The sequence below is a fragment of the Leuciscus leuciscus genome (genome assembly GCF_965113295.1).
Source record: "Leuciscus leuciscus genome assembly, chromosome: 21".
Taxonomy (NCBI): domain Eukaryota; kingdom Metazoa; phylum Chordata; class Actinopteri; order Cypriniformes; family Leuciscidae; genus Leuciscus; species Leuciscus leuciscus.
The window spans coordinates 17,069,501-17,095,261 of record NC_138745.1 but is presented as its reverse complement, the minus strand read 5'-3'; the positions used below and the strand labels follow the sequence as shown (position 1 = coordinate 17,095,261).

Below are 25,761 nucleotides of genomic sequence, written 5' to 3'. Positions count from 1 at the left end.
GCCAACGAGCGCGTTGTACAACCCGCTCGCCTGCACCCAAGCACCGTTTCTATGGTTTCCGTGCGTCACTGGCGAAAGGAGAAAAGAGTGTTCCTAGTCCAGCTGCAGCTGGATCTACCTCCATTCTCACACATTTCTTTGGAAATGTCAATATTGCAGTGGACGAGCCTATTGTAATACACGCACGCCTACAAACAAACGCCAGCATGTTGACACCTGTTTCTATGGCAACTTCTCGCTCGATCAGTTCCAGTAAATGCGACTGTTCCAGTGTATTCTGCAGTAAACAAGTTGGCGACACAGCCCGCTTGCCAGCACACAAACGCCGCTTTTACGGCTACCCAGATAAATCCCATAAGAGTGTGTTTTCTGGTGTTCCGGCCACGGCCGATGGTGTTATGAGTGTAGAAAAAATGCCCACTGCCCAGTGCTCATTCCTACACAGAAACACAGCCCGTCACACAGGGCTCGCGCACATGAAATCGACCCAGATCGATTGCGCATTAAATGTGGTAAATGTGCCCACTGCCCAGTGCCCACAAACACTACGTTCTGCATGTCTCAAGTTTTCTGTAAAACGAAACCAACATGCATTCGCTCTGCTCAGGCGGACAATGCTCTCAGTGTTGTAAATGTGCCCGCTATCCCACGCCCACATTCACACATAGACATGACAGGTCTTACGGGACTCGCCCAGCCCTCCCCCTCTCGGTTGACCACCGCAGAGGAGTCGAGCGCGGGCAATCTGCCCGCTGTTATCAGCGCGCCCCCTGCCTCAAATGTCATAAGCGCGACGCTTATGTTGCAGCACACTGAAGCCCCTCTGTCGCTGAGCGACCAGAGCGCGCTTCGCATTCAACCCCTAGCCATTCGTGCAAACGCATGGGCAAGGCTACCTGGGGTTTCGAAGTGGGTGCTAGACATTATAGAAAGAGGCTATTCGCTGCAGTTCGGTCGACGCCCGCAACGCAAAGCGGCGCAAATCGATACTACGGTGAAAAAGGAAGTAGCACACCTACTTCGAGCCAAAATAGCGAAGTTACTGAGCAAAGGGGCTATAGAACCCTTATCACAAGCTCAGAGCGAAGGGGGCATGTACAGCAGATATTTTCTGGTACCCAAAAAAGACGGGGGTCTCAGACCCATTCTAGATCTAAGACGACTAAACAAAGCACTTCTGAAACGACGGTTCAGAATGCTCACGACCAAGAAAATCCTCTCGCAAATTTGCCAAGGGGACTGGTTCATGTCGATGGATCTGAAAGACGCTTATTTTCAAATACAAATAGCGTCACGTCACAGGCGATTTTTGAGATTCGCCTTCGAGGGTCAGGCATATCAGTACACAGTCCTGCCATTTGGCCTATCCCTGGCACCTCGTGCATTCACGATGTGCATGGATTCAGCGCTCGCACCCCTCAGGCTCCGAGGCATAGGAGTGTTGAATTATTTGGACGATTGGCTGGTTCAAGCTCGATCACAGTCGGAGCTCATAGAACACAGGACCATATTACTCGATCACCTCGAGAATTTAGGTCTCACAGTCAATTGGGCGAAGAGTTCGCTGTCTCCCAGTCAGAAAATATATTTTCTGGGCACAGATCTGGACTCGCTGTCTATGACAGCACAGCTGTCGCCGCAGCGCAGACTAAGTATTCAGCGCATGACAGAGATTTTTCGCCACAGCGCTTTAGTCCCGCTCAAAAAGTTTCAAAGGATGCTGGGTCTCATGGCTTCAGCATCCTCAGTGCTTCAGCTGGGTCTGCTTCGCATGCGCCCGCTGCAGTATTGGTTGAAAGTGCGCGCCGCGCAGAGCTTGGACCTCCGGTCTCGCGCGCCTCAAGGTCGATCAGAAATGCGTCGCAGCTCTGAAACCTTGGACAGTGACCGACTGGTACCGGTCAGGAGTAAGCCTGGGGACTTCCTCGAGTGTGAAGGTGGTGTCTACGGACGCCTCAACCTCGGGATGGGGAGCGCTGCTCGAGGGCAGACCGTTATTCGGCCAGTGGTCGGAACGGGAGAAGCTTCTGCATATAAACTGCCTGGAAATGATGGCAGTCGACAACTCGCTGAGGCGCTTTTTGTCCCCAGATAAAAGACACCACGTCTTGGTCCGTTCGGACAACATGTCAGTGGTGGCTTATATAAATCACCAAGGAGGTATCAGATCCAGAATCCTTCACAGGCTGACGGAACACCTCCTGGTCTGGGCTCAGCACAATCTGCGCTCGCTCAGGGCAGCGCATGTGCCCGGCCATCTGAATGTGAGACCAGACAGACTGTCCAGAAACTATCTTCCGGCAGGAGAATGGTCTTTACACCCACAGACAGTCAAACTGCTATGGAGGACATTTGGCAGAGCGAAAATAGACCTATTTGCGTCTCAAGAGAACGCTCATTGTCAGGAATTTTTCTCCAAGAGCAGGGATGCGCTGGCTCACGTGGCCCCGCTGCCCGCTCTATGCGTTTCCCCCTGTCACGCTCCTACCCCAGGTGTTAGAGCGAATCAGGGAGAGCGGATGCCCGGTGCTACTCGTCGCCCCATTTTTGGACAAACCAAGTCTGGTTTCCAGTCCTGATGCAGCGGACGAGTACCGCCCTGTGGCCGATACCGGTGAGGAGGGATCTCCTCTCGCAGGCAAACGGCTCGATCTGGCATCCTTACCCGGAGCTTTGGTCCCTACATGTGTGGGCCATCAACGGGTACCCGTTAACCTCCCAGCGGGAGTGTTAAACACGATCACACAGGCTAGAGCTCCATTTACGAGGCGGCTCTATTCCTCAAAATGGTCTGTGTTCACTAGCTGGTGTACAGCGAGTGGCACTTCACCCTCACGCTGTGGGGTGCCGGAGGTTCTCTCCTTTTTACAAGAGCTTCTGGATAAGGGCAGAACCCCATCCACGCTCAAAGTTTATGTGGCGGCCATAGCAGCGTTCACTGAACCACCGCTTGGCCAGTCATTAGGAAGGAACGATCTGGTCATTCGCTTCCTTAGAGGAGCTAAGAGGCTGAACCCTCCCAGACCTCCCTCAGTTCCCGTTTGGGACCTTTCCACGGTTCTGGAAGCCATGAAAGGTGCCCCATTCGAGCCAATACAGTCAATAGACCTGAAACTCTTGTCTTTCAAAACAGTGTTTCTTCTGGCTCTCGCTTCAGTGAAGCGCATAGGGGATCTGCAAGCGCTCTCAGTGAGCGCGACGTGTATGAAGTTTGGGCCTAATGACTCGAGAGTCATACTCAAACCAAAGCACGGATATGTTCCAAAATCCCTCAATACACCGTTTAGGGCACAGGTTATCTCCCTGTAGGCCCTGCCGGTCTCTGAAGAGGAAGGGGACGCAGGCTTCCTTTGCCCGGTCAGGGCGTTAAGAGCCTATGTGTCTCGCTCATCTGTTTTCAGTTAGTAACCGAGTACGTTTTCCTTTATAATTGTAGCCTACGTAGTTTTAAGAAATAGTTAGGTTTAGGGGTAACTTTGGGGTAGGATTAGTGGCTCAAACTATGTTTTAATGCTATATTGTTAATAAAACTGCCATTTCCCTAACGTTACACATATCTGTCCATGACGTTTTATCCTTTTAATATTGTCTATAAAATGGGTAAGTTATGTTTATGTGTGGGAGTAGGGTTAAGAGATCTTACATTTATAATCTATAAAATGGTAAAAGGGAAATTATACAATTATATTTATGATATGAAATATTCGTAAATAGTTTACGTTTTTTAGCTGTAAAATCGTAATAATGTTACGTTTAAACGTTGCAGATACGTCCATATTATACGTTTCAGCATATATCGAAACGTACAAAAAAGTACGTTTTCTATCTTTGAAAATGACGTATTAATACCTAATGTTACGTATTAACAATGAGACCAGGCTGCACTAGTTCCTGCAGGACGACAAGGTAACTCTTGAGTAATTAGTGAGGAGTTAACATATTTCTCACTTTAAAATAATGGGCCACATCACTAGTAGTTCCTGCGGGATGACAAGGTAACGCTTGAGTAATTAGTGAGGAGTTAACATGTTTTTCACTTTAAAATAATGGGCCACATCACTAGTAGTTCCTGCGGGATGATAAGGTAACGCTTGAGTAATTACTGAGGAGTTAGCATGTTTTTCACAAGTAATACAAGTTATTTAATTTTATATTTGACACATACTGTACAGGCATTCATTTCTGTGAGGCACTAGTAATATTATAACGAACATTGTAAACTGGAAGATGTGGTTCTCTTACGAGAGGTCTCTCGTACTGCGTAAGATATCTTACGCTAGGGGAAAATCCTTTTCCGCGAGATATTGAAGCCAAAAATTATCCTTAATTTTGTAATAATGCAAAACGCGTTGCAGCAGCAATGCAGACATAGGCGAGACAGCTCGCGCGCCTATTGGCTGCTCTGCGGCAACTGCAGCAGCCTATCGAGCGAGGCCTGGCGTGACGTCAGACCCAATCAGGGCACTTCGCGCCCGCTGCGTCACGTCCCGCCGAAATGGGCGTGGTCTAGGCCTATAAATATCGCTCGCAGGCAGCTATTATCTGATTTTTCATCCTTCAAGCGAAGCACACGCATCGCTGGAGCTGGATAAGAAGCCGCGCCGTCTGAAAGAGAGCACCTTCAGCGGGACGAGTCACTGAAGTCGCTGGCCGCGCCGCCTTCCTTGCCTTCCTGCTGCGCTATCCGGCGTTATATCCTTTCTCTGCTACTGTGTTTATGTATGTGTGTGTGCTCGCCGCCGCGACACACACTCCCATTGCACTAAAAGAGCTGGGCGTCTTTTTCAAGACGCCCCTTTTCCTGATCACGCAGCTCTCGCACTCGCTGACGGCGACTGCCCTCACTGCGAGTTAGTTACTGCCTATGGTGACTCCTCCCCCCCCCCCCCCCCCCCCCAACCCGCAAAGCTTGCCGGTTCGCCCGCTTGCCTTGCCTGCTTGGGGGACGATACCTGTTCTCCCTCTGTTCGAGCCGCGCACACCGCGCCGCTCACAGAGGATGTCAGGAGCGGGCGGTCACGGGGCTAGCTTTCTCTCTCCCTCTGTTCAAGCCGCGCAAACTGCGCCGCTCACAAGGGAGGCTGGAAGCGGACGGTCGGGGTTAGTTTTTCTTTACGTTATAAGAAAGCTACCCTGCCTTCTGCGCCCCATTCACGCGTCACTCACCGGCGAAAGGAGAAAGGTGTGTTTTTAGTCCCTCCGAGGATGGACTGACCTTCAATTTCTCATACATTTCCCAGTTCCCTGATCATGCGACTGGAAATATCAATATTGCAGCAGGCGAGCCTGTTTTAATACAAGCGCGCCTGCAAGCATACGCCGAAGAAAGCATGTGACGCTCTTATATGCTCGTGCATCCGAAAACCTTTGTGTTCCCCCCCTGTGGCTCAGTGGCGGAATCATTGGTTTTCCTCACGAGAGACCGGAGTTTGAATCCCGGTCTAGCGGCAGTTAAAATTATGCCGCCAATGCTTCGCTCTGTCAGTTCCCTGAAAAGCGACTGCAGATGTGCATTTTGCAGCCAACGAGCGCGTTGCACAACCCGCTCGCCTGCACCCAAACACCGTTTCTATGGTTTCCGTGCGTCACTGGCGAAAGGAGAAAAGAGCGTTTCTGGTCCCCCCGCGGACGGACCGACCTCCTCTTTCTCGTACATTTCTCATTCCCCTCTGAAGTTCGGGCGACTGGAAATGTCAGTATTGCAGTGAGCAAGCCTGTTGTAATACACGCATGCCTGCAAACAAACGCCAGCACGTTGACGCTCTCTTATAATACTCGCGCTAACTGAGTTAAAATGTGTCTCCCCCTGTGGCCCAGTGGCAGACTCTCAGGTTTTTGCACGCGAGAGACCCGCGTTCGATCCCCGGGTCTACCGGCAGATAAAATTATGCCGTCAATGCTCGCTCTGTCAGTTCCCTGAAAAGGCGACTGCAGATATGTATTTTGCAGCCAACGAGCGCGTTGTACAACCCGCTCGCCTGCACCCAAACACCGTTTCTATGGTGTTCCGTGCGTCACTGGCGTAAGGAAAAAAAAGGGAGTTTTTCTGGTCCCGCTGCGGACGGACCAACCTCCTTTTTCCTATACATTTCCCACTCCCCTCTGGAATTCAGGCGACTGGAAATGTCAATATTGCAGTGAACAAGCCTGTTGTAATGCACGCAGGCCTGCAATAAACGCCAGTATGTTGACGCTCTCTGTTTCTATGGCAACTTCTCGCTCGTTCAGTTCCAGTAAATGTGACTGTTCCAGTGTATCCTGCAGTAAACAAGTCGGTTCTGTCACCCGCTTGCCTGCACACAAACGCCGTTTTTACGGCTACCCAGATAAATCCCATAAGTGTGAATTTTTCTGGTGTCCCGGCCACGGCCGATGGTGCTTTATGTGTAGAAAGAATGCCCACTGCCCAGTGCCCATCTCTACACACAAGCACAGCCCGTCACACAGGGCTCGCGCACATGAATCGACTCAGATCGATTGCGCTTCAAACATGGTGAATGTGCCCACTAACACCACGTTATGCATGTCTCACGGTTTCTGTAAAAACGAAACCAACGTGCATTCGCTTCACTCAAGCGAACGATGCTTTCAGTGTGGTAAATGTGCCCGCTGTCCCGCGCCCACATCCACACATAGACATGACAGTTCCTACGGGAACCGCCCAGCCCTCCCCCTCGCGGTTGACCACCGCAGAGGAGTCGAGCGCGGGCAATCTGCCCGCTGTTATCAGCGCGCCCCATGCCTCAAATGTCACGAGCGCAACGCTTGTGTTACAGCACTCCGAAGCCTCCCCATCGCTGAGCGAGCGGAGCGCGCTTCGTATTCAATCCCTAGCTATTCATGCGGACGCATGGGCAAAGCTGCCCGGGGTTTCGAAGTGGGTGCTGAACATTATAAAAAGAGGCTATTCGCTACAGTTTCGCCGACGCCCTCGCCACTATGTGGCGCGCGTCGAAACCACGGTAAAAACAGAAGTAGCACATTTACTTCGAGCCGAAGTGGCGAAACTATTGAGCAAAGGGGCCATAGAGCCTCTCTCTCAAGTTCAGAGCGAAGGAGGGCTATACAGCAGATACTTCCTGGTACCGAAAAAAGACGGGGGTCTCAGACCCATACTAGATCTAAGGCAACTGAACAAAGTGCTTGTGAAGCGACAGTTCAGGATGCTCACGACCAGACAAATCCTTGTGCAGATTCGCCAAGGAGATTGGTTTGTGTCAATAGATCTGAAAGACGCGTATTTTTCAAATACAAATAGCGTCACGTCACAGGCGATATTTGAGATTCGCCTTCGGGGGCCAGGCATATCAGTACACAGTCCTGCCGTTCGGTTTGTCCCTGGCACCCCGTACATTTACGAAGTGCATGGATGCGGCGCTCGCACCCCTCAGAATGAGAGGCATGCGAGTACTGAACTATTTGGACGATTGGCTGATTCTAGCGCAATCTCGCGCAGTGCTCATAGAACACGCGACCATTTTACTCGATCACCTCGAGGATTTGGGTCTCAGTGTCAATTGGGCGAAGAGCTCTCTGTCACCCAGTCAGAAGATATCTTTTCTGGGCACAGAATTGGACTCGCTGTCCATGATAGCGCGACTATCACCACAGCGCGCGGTAGACATTCAACGCACAGCGAACTCGTTTCGCTGCGGCGCGTCTGTCCCGCTCAAGAAATTGCAGAAGATGCTAGGTCTCATGGCCTCAGCATCATCAGTGCTCCAGCTGGGCCTGCTCCGCATGCGCCCGCTGCAGTTTTGGCTGAAAGCGCGAGTCCCACGCAGAGCGTGGGCATCCGGTTCGCTTCGCCTCAGGGTCAATCAGAAGTGCGTCACAACTCTGAAACCTTGGAGAGCGAACGACTGGTACCAATCAGGTGTAAGCCTGGGGACTTCCTCTAGGGTGAGAGTGGTGTCCACGGACGCGTCCACCTCGGGATGGGGAGCGCTGCTCGAGGGCAGACCGTTCTTCGGCCAGTGGTCGGAACGGGAAAAGCTCCTGCACATAAACTGCCTCGAAATGACCCACAGACAGTCCAACTGCTGTGGAAGAAATTCGGCAGAGCGGAAGTAGACCTGTTTGGGTCTCAAGAAAACGCTCACTGTCCGGAATTTTTCTCCAAGAGCAGGAACGCGCTGGCCCATGTGTGGCCCCGCCGCCCGCTCTATGCTTTTCCCCCCGTCTCTCTCCTGCCTCAGGTGATAGAACGGATCAGGGAAGAAGGATGCTCAGTACTGCTGGTAGCACCGTTCTGGAAAAACCAACCTTGGTTCCCAGTCGTGATGCAGTTAGCAAGTACTGCCCCGTGGCCAGTACCAATGAGGAGAGATCTCCTCTCACAGGCCCGCGGCTCGATCTGGCATCCTCACCCGGAACTATGGTCCCTTCATGTCTGGGCCATCAACGGGTACATGTTGGACTCCCTAAAGGAGTATTAAACACGATCACGCAGGCTAGAGCTCCGTCTACAAGACGACTCTATTCTTCGAAATGGTCAGTGTTTTCAGGCTGGTGCACAGCCCGTGGTGTGTCACCCACAAACTGTGGTGTGACGGAGGTGTTTTCCTTCCTACAAGAGCTGTTGGATGGGGGCAGGGCCCCCTCCACGCTCAAAGTTTATGTGGCGGCTATAGCAGCGTTCTCAGAAACAACGCTTGGTCAGTCAATAGGAAGGAACGATTTAGTCATCCGCTTCCTTAGAGGGGCTAAGAGACTGAATCCTCCCAGACCTCCCTCAGTCCCCGTATGGGACCTTTCTACGGTTCTGGAAGCCATGAAAGGTGCGCCATTTGAGCCTTTACAGTCAATCGATTTGAAACACCTGTCTTTCAAGACGGTGTTTTTGCTGGCTCTCGCTTCAGTGAAGCGAAATAGGGGATCTGCACGCGCTCTCTGTGAGCGCGGCGTGCATGGAGTTTGGGCCCAATGACTCAAAAGTTATACTCAAACCTAAGCACGGTTATGTTCCAAAATCCCTCAACACACCGTTTAGGGCGCAGGTTATCTCCCTGTCAGCCCTACCGGTCCCTGATGAAGAAAGAGACGCGAGCCTCCTTTGCCCAGTCAGGGCATTACGAGCTTATGTGTCTCGCTCGTCTGTTTTCAGACAGACGGAGCAGCTTTTTGTTTCGTTTAGCGGACGTTCTAAGGGACTAGCCGCGTCGAAACAGAGCCTATCCAGATGGATAGTTGATGCTATAGCGCTGGCATACGCCTCCAAGGGCATGCAGTGCCCATTGGGTGTCAGAGCGCACTCCACGAGAGGCATGGCCTCTTAGTGGGCCTGGTCAAGTGGGATTGCCTTGCAAGATAGTTGTATGACGGCAGGCTGGGCCTCCCCGTCTACATTTATAAGGTTTTATAACCTAGAGGTTCCCGCCCTGCAGGCCAGGCTGCTGTCGGTCTAAATTTACCAGTATTATCTGACCTGATGCGATCAGCTCAGAATGCTGCGTCTGCTGAGCACAGCTCAATGTTCGACAGTATAAAGCTGGGCAAACTGTGTAAGACCCACATTTCCCCATCAGTTCAGGCCGTACCCCGCCCTGTCTGTATGATGAAATTCGCGTCCCATCGACGCTGCTATATGTGGAAGAGTGAGGCTGCACCCCTCCCTCTTCCCGGACTCCCTGTGAGTTCCCTGAGTGATTGTGCACTATATGTACCCCGGGCTTTCGCCCTTGGGTCTTTGGTGTCAGATCTCAGCATGCACGGCGTTTTACATTGGGTCCCCTAGCGTAAGATATCTTACGCAGTACGAGAGACCTCTCGTAAGAGAACGTACTCGGTTACTAACGTAACCTCGGTTCTCTCTAGAAGAGGGAACGAGTACTGCGTATCTTGCCGTGCATGCACACGCTCTGGTTGCTTTGATGATGAAAAACCAGATAATAGCTGCCTGCGAGCGATATTTATAGGCCTAGACCACGCCCATTTCGGCGGGACGTGACGCAGCGGGCGCGAAGTGCCCTGATTGGGTCTGACGTCACGCCAGGCCCCGCTCGATAGGCTGCTGCAGTTGCCGCAGAGCAGCCAATAGGCGCGCGAGCTGTCTCGCCTATGTCTGCATTGCTGCTGCAACGCGTTTTGCATTATTACAAAATTAAGGATAATTTTTGGCTTCAATATCTCGCGGAAAAGGATTTTCCCCTAGCGTAAGATATCTTACGCAGTACTCGTTCCCTCTTCTAGAGAGAACCGAGGTTACGTTAGTAACCGAGTACGTTTTGCGATTATCGCAACATAAATGCAGCCAATTTCTTCATTAAGGATGCAAATTGTTTTTGACAAGAGAACATCAATGTTTATATGCATATCCTAAAGAGAAGTCCTCCTCAGGCGGCTACTGTAACATAAAGGTAGGTCTTTGGAGTCTGAGACATATTGAACTGACACTCAATAGAGCTCATAATAGTGAACTAATCCAATCATGAGTGTCAGCATCATTTCCTAATTATTTAAAATTGTAAACAAATTATCATTATTAGTATTATTCTATGTTTAAGTTTGAAATAAACATACGTCCATCTTTTGGCAAGAGTAGTCACAATCTCAACATGTAGCTAATGTATTTGGGGGAATATAATATTCATAAACTGGTTTCCACAAAGAACCCATTTGAGGCACAAGCTTCTGAAATGTTATGACCATGTTAAGAGTAAAAAAAATAAAAATAAACACAATTGTTCACTTTTTTAGACATGTTACTTTTGTGATTAGTAATTAATTGGTTATTCTTTCTTAGTTCACAAGTAGTTCTCAATGAGGATATATTTCTTTAGTAATAATCAAATACCTACCAAGGAACTACCTTTGTACTAAATTTGATATTACTTACTGCTTAGTTAATATTGCTTCCATATTAGTTAATAGTATTAAGTTCGGTGTTAATGCAGTACTACCTATTACTTCCTGCATAGCTACTTGTTAACTATGGACCATTATTCTAAAGTGTTACCAAAAGATCTTATAAATTTACAGCTACAGTTATTTTACAGAAGAACTGGACTTTATCTATACGTCTCTTTAAAGGCAACAATTGGATCAGAATTTTTCCTGTTTTGGGGTTGGAATAATGAGGTTCATATGTTTGAACCTGAGTCAGCCACATGGACTGAACCACAAACCCAGGTAAAAGAGCAAGGATAGACTAAGAAAAATTGGATATTGCAAATGAATTTTTCCCCCTTTTGTCTCAGCCACAAAAATGTATAGATGACAGTATAACATTGTCTTGTTTTCCTGCTGTCTAGATCCACTTCTTGCAGGGCCAGACTCCAGAACCCCGGGCCTCACCAGTGCTACTTAAGGGCATAAGGGCTATATCTGTGGAGGTCTGGTAAGACCTTTAAACCTTGATCTATCCAAACTGATATTTTCAGTTTTATTAAGCAGACCCTAGAGCAGAGGTGCTATAGTAAAATTACAAAAGAAATCCCGCTGGTAAATGGAGCAGTGGTGTGGAAAGTAAGGCAAATGGCACTAGCTTTTGACACAATTAGCCCGAGTTCACTTACGCCCAAAACTCATTCTTCTCCCTTTTTTCACGGCATATCAGCAAAACATCCAAATTTCATTGTAATGTTTACCACATATCTTATTTTACTCATAAACTGAAAAGCCACATTATAAAAACCTAGAGGAAAATCTTGAGGGAACCACTGGAGAATTAGGGTGCTTTCACACTGGCAGTTTAGTTCGGAACGGGGCACGGTTTGCATGAAAAATCACTAATGTGAACGATATCATGCGGACCTCAAACTGTGCCGTGGTTTGCGTGAATGTGAGAGCAACACGGACTCGGGTGCACACTTGTTCAGGAAGTAAAGTTATCTGTGCATGCGTTTTAGCTGATTATGATGTATTTAGTTAAATAAAACACATGTAAGGGATGATAGCGTTGATGATTTATCTTGGATACGAGCGAGAGTGAGCCTGCAGTGTATTCGCGCATAATCAGGGCAACAAATTAATGGAAATCCACTGTCTCCTCAAAAGAGTCCGTTTGCAAGCAGCAGAAAGCCACCTTATGTGACACACACACAGTAAACCTATGTTGTTCACTCAGCTGCGCATAATAGCATGAAATTAATTAAAAAAAACACAGTATATTGACCCGCGTTCTGTTTTCTATCATGCGCCGTGCACGTTTGTGATGACGTAGGATACACGCAAACGCACCAGGGTTCGATAGAATCAAGCTGAGTGTGAAACCAGACCAAAGCTGCAGGGAAACTTTCTATTAAAGGAAATCTTATTTTATATTGGAATATTCTTGATCACTCAAGCGTCACTTCAAAGCATCATCAGCTAAGCTCAAGGGATCAGCCCTTATGTTGTTTTAGGTTAAGCTAGTCATAATAAATAATAATAAAGCAAGATGCCATGTTGAAAAATGGGAGATGTACAGTATGGTTTATTTAAACTGCAAAGGTAAAACATAAATAAGAATTATTGTGTCAGATGTGATGGGGGAGGAGAATTTGTACGTGCATCAGGTTTTTCTACAAGAAAGACTTCCGCATAGGACAGGGGTTCCCAACCACATTCCTGGAGCCCCCCCAACACTGCACATTTTGCGTGCCTCCTTAATCAAACACAGCTGATTCAGATCATCAGCTCATTTGTGGAGACTCCTAAACAACGCCACTTGAAGTCAAGCTTGCAACCTTAGCTGAAAAAAAGTGCAACATTAGCTAACGCTGTGGAGACAAGAGGCCGTTTTTTTAATGGATGTCATTGGCTTCACTATGCTGAATAAATCGCTTTTGTGAGGAAATAGCTCATCATTTAATGAAGAGACAGCTTGTCCACTAATCTTCATCATGTTTTACGCTATAGAATACTTTTGTTGGCAACTATATGTATATTTTACTATGATACAATTTTTATTTTATAAGAGAAGGCAGAGCAGGGAAGGTCGAGACAGGACTCATTTATGGCATTGCCACCAGCAAATGTGTAGCAGTAGTAGTATTTAATAATAGGCATTGTGTAATATTGAGTGGTATTGTATATTTGTCACGGTCACTGGTTTCAGCACAAAGGAAAATTGTCAGGATCTAGATGCAGCAGTTTCTTTTTATTAAACTTATTAAACAAACTCAAAACTTAACAAAACACTGGAGAATATCTGGAACAGGAATGAACAACCAACATATGTAATGGTGAGGACAGACAGAGAACTGAAATAAACCCAGGACTTAGATACACACCAAACAAGAGTAACTAATGAGACTAATTAATGAGACATTAATTTCTCTGAAAAAGAACTAACTTAATAAGTAGCCATAGAACCAAACAGGGAGAGAACTGAGGTGAACTGAACCAATATACAGACTTAGAAGATTAACAGAGAAACTCAAACATGAACAGAACAGATCAAAAACAAACTCTAAACGTGAACAAGCAAACTCAAAACGTGACAGTATTGTCTAAAGAAAATAAACAATGTCAAAGTTTTCTTTCTTTGGCTTTCAGGTTTTACCAATTATAAGACAACTTGAATTGGAATGACAATGACTGCCATGCCTTTGATGTAGATAATGCAATTTAATGAATAAAGAGAAAATTAATAATTTAATTATAAATATTGTTTAATAAAAAAATTATGTGTTCCTTCTATGGATTTCAGGTTTCAACAAATAAATTAGACTTGAATTGTAATGTATGACAGCTGTGTATGCCTAATAATTATGTAACCCTAAGGTAAACAAAATATAAAGATTTTAATAAATAAATGTATTCTTCCTATGGCTTTCAACAATTAAATTACTATCACATTTTTAGTAACTAGTATCACTGCTATGTATGCCCAAAAGCTGTTTTTAATAAACAGATTCAAATCTAATCTCGAATGTGGTTTTATGTGCACTGTAGTGACCAGTAATCTGCAGCTAATAGATCAATTTGCACTCTTTTTACCGCTCAGTAAAGCACATTCCTCAAACATTGCAGTCCTACTGTACGTTTACTAGCGATATAACACTAAATATAGAACATTTATTCAAAAGACAAACATGCTAATCCACAAGAACCTGTGCATCCGTGCATCCTCGCTCATGGCTCCTCGGAGCTTCCTCACTCCTCATTCCACACCTCTTTTTAGTGCAATTAGTGAATTCTATCTTTCAAGATGGCTTACTTTGATCAGTTTCCAGGTCACAGACTGGAGGATGGATTAGCGAGGAAACTAGGAGTCATCAATTTGAAGTATTGAGAAGCACCCTATGCACTTATATTATGCACTATGTAGCCTACTTAACTGTCTAGTTGTCACATTTTATGGTTAGCAAGCATGGTAAAGAGGAAGGTAAACCCAATAAACAGTATTTATTGACTAAATAGACCATAACAATAACACAAAATATATTACAATGGTAATATAAAGCTAAACCACATACATATAGATCAGAACTGACCAGAGACTGAAATAAACGGGGGGTATATATACACAGACTAAATGATTGAAATAACAAAGGGATAGGTGGACAAAAAAGGTTGCTATGATAACAAATAAGCACACAGAACCATGTCCCAATTCAGAGGCTGGGTCATTCCTACAGTTTGGTGGATTTTGGACTGAGCATGTTTGTTTTGCAACCTTTAACAAACTTTGACCCTCTGAGGTCTGAGGTGTTTTCTGGGCCCTGGAGGTGTTCTGACATGCTCTGACATTTGTGCTTATTTCAGTTACTTGTAATATATCCATGGCAATAGTCTGATTGCACTGTATTCAGCACAAACTCTGCTACAATAATATGTCAGCAACATGTATGTAAAAGTTTTTAGTTTTAAGAAAATGACGTTTATGCATATAGTTTGTGAAAAAACTAAATAAACAAAAACTTCACTGAAATAAGGTCATGAAACCCATACTGATTATTTGTTCACAAGACTTTGAAAATTGTATCACGTAGCCTAGAATATTTGCTTTCAAATTTAGAATATTTGAAAATCATCCTCCCCATTCATTTAGATAAAACAATATATTGATTTAAAATTTGTAAGACATGTTTTGTGTAAGAAAGCTCTATCCGAGGAGACATGAATCATCATGAATATTGATGTATTTCCCACCTGGAAAAACAAAGACATAATGGCCATATCAGGTGGGACTATGAGGGAACCAGAACAAAAAATTAGGAGATATTTAAAAAAGAATGGCTTTTTGATTGTTTGGATTTATGTTTTATGGGAAATATTCCCAAGTCAAGATGTGACAAGCTGATAGACTCCTATCCAAATAGACAGAGAGTACAAAACTTCTAATATGGTTTATCTTTGTTTCCTTTTTACATAAAACAAAAAAACAAAAACAAAAACAGCTGTTTTAACAGGGATGTGTAGACTTTTTATATCCCCTGTAGAGTGTGCTTTGAGCTCTGGTTAATATAAAACATAGGTTATATCAATTTATTTTTTGAATTTTATTTTTAGAATATTGAAAATTCTTTCTGTCATTACAGGAAACCCAGACGATAGACATTCATTGTTTAGTGACATGGACACAAGTGTAAGTAATGTTTTTTTTTCCCTGAGTGACTTGATTATGTTATTCATTGAAAAAAGAGCATAAAAAAGTGCAGCTCTTTTCCTGCACAGATAAAGGAGAATGCATGCTGTGGAAAAGTAAATACCTGTATGTTACCCTTACCAGTCAGCCCCAATTTTGGCAAGTGATGCATACATGACATACCCAAAATAAAAAGGTTGCTGCTCATAAGTCATTCTGAATAGACACATAAACCAACATATATTTAGAAAGCCAACCCTTGAGAGTTTACAGTTCATCTTTTTGGATAGGGGCCCCTGAAAGGATGGCTCTAGAGGATGCCATGCCTCTGGTTGAATGAGCCCTCACAGCCAAAGGTGAAGGCAAACTGCGCACCTGATAGGCCATAGATATATCCTGAACAATCCAATTGCTGATGGTTTGTTTGGACGCGGGAAGCCCCTTCTTGGGTGACCCAAAACACACTAGCAACTGGTCTGACTTCCACCATGAAGAAGACCTCTGAACATAAATTCTTAGAGCTCTGACAGGCAGAGCAAATTAAGCCTTTCTTCATCCGCCGTCACGTGAGGTGGAGGATGAAAAGCCTGCAGAACCGTAGGCCGTGCCACATTAGATGGCACTTTAGTCACATAGCCCGGCAGAGGTTCGAAGGGGGCCTCGACCAGCCCTTCGAGAACCACTGCCAGGTCCCATGTGGGAACTCTGGTACGAGCCACAGGTCTTATCGTCCGAGCCCCACGGAGGAAACGTACGACCAGCTGATGTCTCCCCAGAGGCCCATCACCCAGAGGAGCGTGGAAAGCTGCAATGGCAGCCATGTACACCTTGAGTGTGGACGGGGTAAGTCCAGCCGAGAAGCGATCTTGGACGAACTCCAGCACTGAAGCCACCGGGCAGTTAACTGGGTCCACCTCACGATCTCTATACCAAACGGTGAAAACATTCCATTTTAGGCTGACAATTTCCTTGTGGAGGGAGCTCTAGAGCTAAGTATGGTCTCGACTACTCCTGCTGACAGGCCGGCCTCTCGGTACTGTGCCCCCTCAGGGGCCAGACCCACAGTTTCCTTAGCTCTGCCCGAGGGTGAAATATTGAGCCCTATGCCTGCGTCAGCATATCCCACCTGATGGGAATTTCCCATGGAGGGCCCTAGGAGCGATATTTGTTTGTTTTGTTTATTTGTTCTGCACGAATATCACATGGATACAGTACAAGGAGGGGAACGAAACCCAGTTGGGTTTATACAGAGTTCCACTCCACTTGCATTAATAAACAAAAAAAGGCACGCAGACAAATAAGTTGAATAATAAAAAACATATTTTCAAAAACATGATTATCCTAATGGAAGTAACTTAAAGTTACAGATGTTGAAGGGTAATGGTAAAGGAGACTCAAAAGTAAAGAGCAGCCTATGAGGGTCAGTAAGACTATAGTATACTGCAGGGAACTATAACAAAAAGCTGTCATTGTAAAATCAAAAGGTCTTTCAACTGTTTTTTAAAGACAACCAAAGAAGACATGGATCTTAGGGACAAACTTAATTTACTCCATAGTTGAGGGCCCCTAAAGCTGAGGTCAGTTTTATGACCTGAAGTTCTAGAGAACGGTAAGACAAGATTTATTTCTCTGTGCCTTGTTTGATGGATATGAGTATCTGAAATAAAAGTAAAGAAGTATTGTAATGTTGGTGGGAAATCTTCTCTCTTATAAATAAACTTATGAATAAATATGCATGATAGATAAACATTGACTTTCTCAATTGATAAAATCTTGTATCTAAGAAATAGAGGTGCAGAAGGAGCATATTTAAAAGAGTAGGAAATCATACGCAAGAACTTCTTCTGAATTTTAGAAATTCTTGCGAGATAAGTGGGAAAAGTAGCACCCCAGACAATATTGCAATAATTCATAAAGGGAAATAAAAAGCTGTAGTAAAGCGTTAGATGAGCAGATGAGTGAATTGAAGGTAAAACAATTCTTAGAATATTTAACATTTTAGAGGATCTTGTACAGACTAGATCAACATGTTTGGACCAAGTTAAACCTTCATCAATCAGGACACCGAGAAATTTTGTTGATGCCACTTGAGTAACTGGAGCTCCATCAATTTCTATACAAGCATGTTCTTTGGGGTAAAATTTATTAATATTATGAAATATCATAAAATTAAATTTTTTGACATTAAGCGTTAGCTTGTTAGTGCGAAACCAATTTGATAATATTTTTAGCTCGTCATTAACATGTTGGATCAAGGTGACAAAATCCTTGTGTACTGCAATGAGATTGGTGTCATCTGCAAATAATATGGGTAGGAAATTATCACAACAAAGGAATAAATCATTAATATAAATTAGAAACAATAAAGGACCCAGAATAGAACCCTGAGGAACCCCAAATGAAATTTTAGAAGTTTTAGAAAAGAAACCATTGAGATAAACAAATTGTTCTCTGTTAATAAAGTAATTTCGAAACCAAACTAAGGCAGTACCCTCCACTCCATATCTATTAAGCTTAGAAATCAAAATATCATGTGGAACAGTATCAAAAGCCTTACTTAAATCGAGAAAAACACCGAGAGCAAATTTTTTATTGTCAAGGGCATTTGATATATAATTTACAAGCTGTATTAATGCATGTTCTGTTGAATATTTTTTTCGAAACCCATATTGGTGTTTGTATATAATGTTATTAACAATAAGATGTTTATTTAATCGTTCATAGACGAGTTTCTCAAATATTTTAGAGATACAGGGCAGAATGGATATGGGACGATAATTGCTAAACACCTTTGTATCACCTGATTTAAAAATGGGAATAACTTTTGCAATTTTAAGAGCTTGGGGAATAATTCCAGATTGAAATGATAGAGAGATTACATAAGTAAGAGGTTGAATAATATAATCAATGGTCTCCTTAAGGAGGATACTCTTAATGCCATCGTGGCCAGGGGCTGAGTTCTTTAAAGAAAAAATAATATCTCGGACCTCCTGCGTAGTTGGATGATCAAGATTAGGGAGGGGAGAGTACCGCCCATTTATTTGGCTACATGGATCATTATCAGTTTTCTGGATATTGTGTGCTAAATCAGAACCAATTTTGGTAAAAAAATTATTAAAGCCATCAGCTATATCAATAGGGTCTGATAGACACCTATCATAGTCCCTCATCTCTGTGGGTACAGATGCAGCCTTCCTATTACGACTCAGTACCTGATTTATAATGTTCCAAGTCAATTTAATGTCATTAGAGACTCGATTAAACTGGTCGGCATAAAATTTTTTTTTAGTCGCCTTAATTAAACTTGTGAATTGGTTCCTATTTTTTTTATATGTTTCTAGGTTATGAGGAGTAGGCTTGGTAACAGACTTACGATACAGCCGATTTTTCTTTCTAGATAGTTTCCTCAATTCACCGGTAAACCAGGGTTTGTCTCTAGCTACTTTGGATTTCACAGCTATCAGAGGAAAACTGGATTCCAAAGCAGAATTAAAGAGAGTCAAAAATAAATCATAGGCTTTAATAGCATCCTGCAACAACATGACCTCATCCCATATGATAGAGCTGATGGCTAATTTGAATATTCCAATATTTTTAAGGGTGAACTTTCGATATTTTACATGCACATTATTAGTAATACAAGCTCCAAAGACAGAATGTATCATTTGAAAGACTGGAAAATGGTCAGACACGTCACACCATAACAGCCCTGATGACACTTTATAGTCACATGAGTTAAACAAAATATTATCTATAAGAGAGGCTGAGTGTGTGGTGACCCTGGTAGGTTTTGTAATTAAAGGGTAGAAATTTATAGAGTACAGGGTGTTAAGAAAATCATGTGTAGCAGTGTGATCAGCATGTAAGATATTCAAATTAAAGTCACCGTGTAGCAGACAGAGCTTATGTTCCTTTGAAATAATATCTAAAGTTGAATCAAGTGCATCAATGAAAGTATTTATATCTGAAGCAGGTGGTCTGTAAATGCATCCAATCACAATGCTTTTCCCTTTCAATAAATAACATGAGGGAATTTCAACAAATAAAGATTCTACTAATGTTAGGTTAAAGTCATTACTTAAATCCTTTCTGAGAATATAATTAAATGAATCAGACACGTACAGAGAAACTCCTCCTCCTCTTTTAATTTCTCTACAAGAATGGATAGCATTATAGTGTGATAGATTATAAAGGTGTGATGTGTCATTATGGAGCCATGTTTCCGTAAATGCTAGAGCTGAGAAAGAGTGTGACAAGGTAGATAAGAAGGTTTTAAAGTGATCGAAGTTTTCTCTGAAGCTCCGTGCATTCACATGAATCGTGGAGAACGAGGTTTGATCAGAATGTGTAGGAGACAAGCAAGACAAGAAATTAAACTGCTGTTCGGTATAATATTCACACGGCAAATTAACAGAGTTCAGATAATTGTTATTGGAGTCAGGATTAAAGAAGGTTTCATAAATTCCAGAGTTGTTGTCCATGTTCAGCTCAAATGGGTTCAGAATCCGTGAATCTATTCCAGGTGCTACGTGTTTCCAGTCACTTGGTATGAAACTAGAGTCTATTGATGTCATAATAAAGAAATGATAAGATGGTACCTTGTAAGAACGACATCACACCAGAAAGACTCACGTTCCACCAACACATCTGGGTTAATCCTTTCACTCGAGAAACCCGAACAATCCATCGGCAGCAGTGGGAACAGGAGTTCTTGAGACTGAAATGATTCATTTATATTCATCCAGCTGATTTGATTCCCGTATCGCCAAAACCTTCACATCCTCTGGTCGTCATCCCTTCGTCTTAATCCACACTTTGCAGTTCCGGGTCCATGTCGACTGAATCTTTCCATTATTACGTAATAATCTAGTGTCCTTAGCAATATCAGCATTCTTCTTAGTGAGATGTTCGTTGAGGTAAACTTTCGTGCCCTTCAATTTCCCCCCTTGTCTCAACTTTGTGTTTGTGGTTCACAAAGCGCACAATGATGGCAGGAGGCCCAGGGATCGTAGAATGACGCTTCTTAGGTAGCAAGTGACAGGCAGAAAAGTTTTCACTCTGAACTTCAATATCTTTGCTCACCAAGAATGAAACAACCTGCTGTTCCAGAGATTGGGTCTCTGTCTCCGGTGCATTAGCATCGAGGACTCCTGCCACTGGATCCGCCACCCTCGCATAGGTACGGTGTTTCGTTTCCAAGCCAGTTATAATGAGGTCGTTCATTCTCGTGTGCTGTTCAAGATCGTCGATTCGTTTCTCCAACATAGCTATTTTCTCATCTTTCTTCATCAGTAACATCTTAAGCGACTGAATATCAGCTGACAGTTTCTCATTCAATGCCGTCAATTTTTCCTGTTTAGGCAAGGCAAGGCAAGGCAAGTTTATTTATATAGCACATTTCATACACAATGGCAATTCAAAGTGCTTTACATAGAAGAAATTAAAATAATAAAAAGAAATAAGAATAATTAAAACAGTTTAGAAAAAAAAAAAAAAAAATACAGTACAAACAGTCGGACGAACAGTGGCACAGTGCTCATTCAGTAAATGCATAGTTAAACAGATGTGTTTTGAGTCTGGATTTGAATGTGACTACAGTAGGAGCACATCTGATCTCCTCTGGAAGCTGGTTCCAGCTGCGGCTGGCATAATAGCTAAAAGCAGACTCGCCATGCTTAGAGTGAACCCTTGGTATTTCAAGCTGATATGATCCTAATGATCTGAGTGATCTGTTGGGTTTATATTCAGTGAGCATATCTGCAATGTATTGAGGTCCTAGGCCATTGAATGATTTATATACCAGTAATAATACTTTAAAATCAATCCTAAGTTTAACTGGGAGCCAGTGTAAAGACCTGAGGACTGGTGTGATATGTTCATATTTTCTGGTTCTGCTCAGAATCCTGGCGGCAGCGTTCTGTATGAGCTGCAACTGTCTTATGGTCTTTTTGGGAAGGCCAGTGAGGAGTCCATTACAATAATCCACCCTGCTGGTGATGAAAGCATGCACAAGTTTCTCTAAGTCTTGTCTGGAAACAAAGCATCTAATTCTTGCAATATTTTTCAGATGATAGTATGCTGATTTAGTTATTGCTTTGACATGACTACTGAAACTAAGCTCTGACTCTAGTGTCACACCAAGATTCCTGACTTGATTTTTGGTTGTTTGACCCCTAGAGTGAAGGTATGCATTCACCTTGAGAACTTCATCTTTGTTTCCAAACGCAATGACTTCAGTTTTGTCTTTGTTTAACTGAAGAAAGTTTTGACACATCCAACTGTTGACTTCATCAATGCATTGGCACAGGGAGTCAATGGGGCTATAATCGTTGGGCGATAGGGCTAAGTAGAGCTGTGTGTCGTCTGCATAGCTGTGGTAAGCAATTTGGTTCTTTCTCATTATTTGGCTCATTGGGAGCATATACAGGTTGAACAGGAGTGGCGCAAGAATTGAGCCTTGAGGGACTCCGCATGTCATGGATGTCCACTCAGACTTATGGTCTCCTATACTCACATAATAACCTCTCCCATCTAAGTATGACCTGAACCATTTTAGGACTATCCCAGAAAGCCCCACCCAGTTTTCCAGCCTGTCCAGAAGTATGTTGTGATCGACAGTGTCAAATGCAGCACTGAGGTCGAGTAGTACCAGCACTGATAATTTGCCTGAGTCAGTATTTAAGCGAATATCGTTTATTATCTTTATGAGCGCTGTCTCTGTGCTGTGGTGCGGTCGGAAACCAGATTGAAAATTGTCAAAGTATCCATTCGAGCTTAAGAATTTGTTCAGCTGATTGAAGACAACTTTTTCAATGATCTTACCTATGAAAGGAAGATTTGAGATTGGTCTATAGTTGCTTAATATGGTCTTATCCAGATTGCTCTTTTTCAGGAGGGGCTTGACAACTGCAGTTTTTAGGGAGTTTGGAAAACTCCCAGAGAGAAGTGAAGCATTTACCACTTCTAGAAGATCTGCTTCTAAACTGTTTAACACACTTTTGAAAAACGATGTGGGAAGTGTGTCAAGAGCGCAGGTTGATGTTTTAAGGTGCTGTACGGTTTCTTCCAAAATTTTGCCATCAATTTCTTTGAAATCAGACATAGTAACTACTTTCTCAGGTGGTTTGATCTGTCTGACCCCAGCGCAAGTCAAGGATTAGCTGATCACCTTTCTGATATTATTGATTTTCTCAGAGAAGAAAGAAGCAAACTCACGGCACTTGCTGTCTGAGAGCATTTCACTGGGAATCTGGCTTGGGGGGTTTGTCAGTCTCTCTACAGTAGCAAAAAGAGTGCGTGTGTTGTTTAAATTACTGTTTATAATATTTGAGAAGAAAGTCTGTCTAGCTTTGCCTAGTTCCATATTGAAAGCATGAAGGCTGTCTTTGTAGATGTTATAATGGACTACAAGTTTTGTCTTCCGCCACATGCGCTCTGCTTTTCTGCATTGTCTTTTCATATGTTGCACTGCTGTTGAGTTTCTCCAAGGTGCCTTTTGTCTGCCACTCTTCTTCCTGACTTTCACAGGAGCAATATCATCAATTACACCTTTAACTTTTGAGTTAAAAGAATCAAGGAGAAAATCAACAGAGTCTGCAGATATGCTTGGTGTTAAAGATATAGCCTTCATAAATAGGACACTAGTGTTCTCATTTAAGCATCTCTTCTTGACAGACACAGATCTAGCTTCAGTGGCAGGAGAGATCAATATATCAAAGAAAATACAGAAATGATCAGACAGTGCTACATCCTTAATAACAATCGATGAAATGTTTAGACCCTTACTGATAAGTAAATCTAAAGTGTGTCCACGATTGTGTGTGGGTCCATGTACATGCTGAGTCAGATCAAAAGTTTTTAAAACAGTTTTGATTTCTTTTGCCATATTGTTTTCTGCATTATCTATATGGATGTTAAAATCTCCAGCAATGGCAAAACAGTCAAACTCTGAGGTAATTGTTGATAACAGTTCTGTAAAGTCCTCAGCAAAGGCTGGAGAGTATTTTGGAGGCCTGTAAATAATGAAAAGTAAAATGCGTGGAGCACCTTTTAACACAATACCCAGATATTCGAAAGACAAGTAATTCCCAAACGATATTTGCTTACATTGATAGATATCTTTAAAAAGAGCAGCTAGACCCCCACCTCTCTTAACAGCTCTGCAGACACTCATAAAAGTAAAGTTAGGAGGGGCTGCTTCATTGAGGATTGTTGCACTGAAGCTGTCTTCTAGCCAGGTTTCATTTAGAAGCATAAAATCCAGGTTGTTTGTGTTGTCTTAAGTCATTGACTAGAAGTGATTTATTTTTAAGTGAGCGAATGTTTAAAAGAGCTAACTTAACAGACTTACATTTCCCCACAGCAATATTAGTTTGACGTGTAATAGGCACCAGATTAGTTGGCTTTGCTGTACGGCTATTGAAGGCCTTAGACTTTCTATCATGTAATAGAACAGCAATAGAGAAAGATACAGGCACACTGGGTTCCCGCTTGTTTTGTAAACATTTGAGAAAGTTACTGTTATCAAAACGGGGACCCGACACATATCACTGAGAGCTGGTATCAGTTGTTTTTGGTTCACCTCGAGCAGAAGGAGGAGGGTGTGAGCCCTGGCGTTGTGGCAGAGGCCGAAGAGCTCTCACAGGAGGAGGGGGAGGGCGAGCTGGGCCTGCAGGCTTTGGTGGTAGTGGTGCCTGTCTTTTTTTAGTTGGTATCTGGGGGCTTGCAGCAAAAGAGTGGGATAGTCTGGTTCCAGCATGCACCAGTTCTTCCATTTTCTGTGAGAAGCACAGTAGTGGCGTAGCAGGGGAGAGGGAGAAAGTATCTGGTGAAAGGGGCTGTTGCTCTGGTGTTATAGGAGGCTGTGATATGCTGTCCTGGCTTCCCTGGCTGTTTTCCAGGAAGTCGTCCTTGGGTGCTGAATCTTCAAGCAGTTCTGATATGGCTGTCTGTGGTGAGCTCTGTGTGCAGGGCTCAGCTGAGATTGTGTCCGTGAGCAGAGGTTGTTGTGGCGGAGTGGTGTTATCATGTCCATTTTGCTGCTGAAGTGAAGTCCCGTGGTCATTCATACTGTGTCCAGGTGTGAGTGTGCCATTCTGATTGAGTGGATTGGCACAAACCGCAGAAGGATGATTTAGGGAGAAGTAGATATTGTCCTTTAACACTCTTGAACCAAGTTTGTTTGGGTGATGGCCATCCCGATGAAACAGTTGTCGTTGACTCCAGAAAAGATTGAAATTGTCAATGAAGTTCACTGCTTTTATATTGCAGGTTTTTTGCAGCCATGTATTTAGCCCAAGCAACCGTGAAAACCTGTTTGTTCCTCTTGCTGGTAGTGGTCCACTGATGAATGTTTGAACTTTCAGTCTTTTAAGTGTTTCAAAAAGTTTATTGAAATCCTTCTTAAGGAGTTCTGACTGCTCTTTATGAATATCATTCTTCCCCACATGTATGATGAGTCGATTAGCAGTCTTATGTTTCATCAGAATGTTCTGAAGTTCCCTGTTTATATCAGAAGTTGTTGCTTGTGGAAGGCAGCATGTAGTTGTATCCCTGCTGCTAATGTTTCTGATTATGGAGTCCCCCACTATCAGAGTCCTGGGCTCGGCTGCGCTCTGAGCTGAGTGCCGCTGTCTGCTCGACCTTGAGCGCCAGTTAGCATCAGTGTTAGCTACTGGCCTATTCAGTCTGTGTTCGATCACATTCATCACATTTGTGGATTTCTCATTTACATTCATTAGTACTTCAAATCTGTTCTCAAGATGTATAGGCAGTGGTAGCAGACCAGTGTTTGCAATCCTTGTCAGAGCTGTATCTGGGGTAGAGGATGCTACTGCGGTAATATGTGATGCTCGTGACAATCTGATGTCTCGAGTGCCTTTGGGTTTAGCTCCCTGTTTGTGCCATCGATTAGTAAGTCGATCGGCTTGTTTCTCTACCTGTCGAGGAGTACTAGTTTCATGGGACTCACCGGCTATATGCTGAGGGTGTCCATGACGAAGCTCTGTTGTGTGCTCCGTCTGGTTTGGTGGTCCCGTAAATAACTTTGTTTCTAGAACTGCAATCCTTTGTAAAAGTCTGTGGCAGTTAGTGCAGCAAGTAGATTCCAGAAGAGGCATTTTCTCTTATCCTTGTAGGCAGTTGTGTTTTCCTTTCCCGGTATGTAAGCTGGTCGGGTAAAAGAAATTCTCAGTTTTTGTAGTAATCCAAACTTTGTCGTATGAGCACTGTGCTGATTTGCTGAAGTT

At 43.8% G+C, this 25,761-nt stretch overlaps 1 pseudogene across 1 annotated transcript in view; it reads left to right on the top strand.

The window, feature by feature from the left end:
* Positions 1-10,689: 10,689 nt before the first annotated feature.
* LOC309485824 (kelch domain-containing protein 1-like) overlaps positions 10,690-25,761 on the top strand; it is a 53,057-nt pseudogene continuing 37,985 nt past the window's right edge. Inside the window, exons 1-3 of the transcript XR_014211713.1 lie at positions 10,690-11,130; positions 11,268-11,338; positions 15,468-15,514. The product of XR_014211713.1 is annotated as a kelch domain-containing protein 1-like (transcript). The remainder of the gene's footprint in view (positions 11,131-11,267; positions 11,339-15,467; positions 15,515-25,761) is intronic.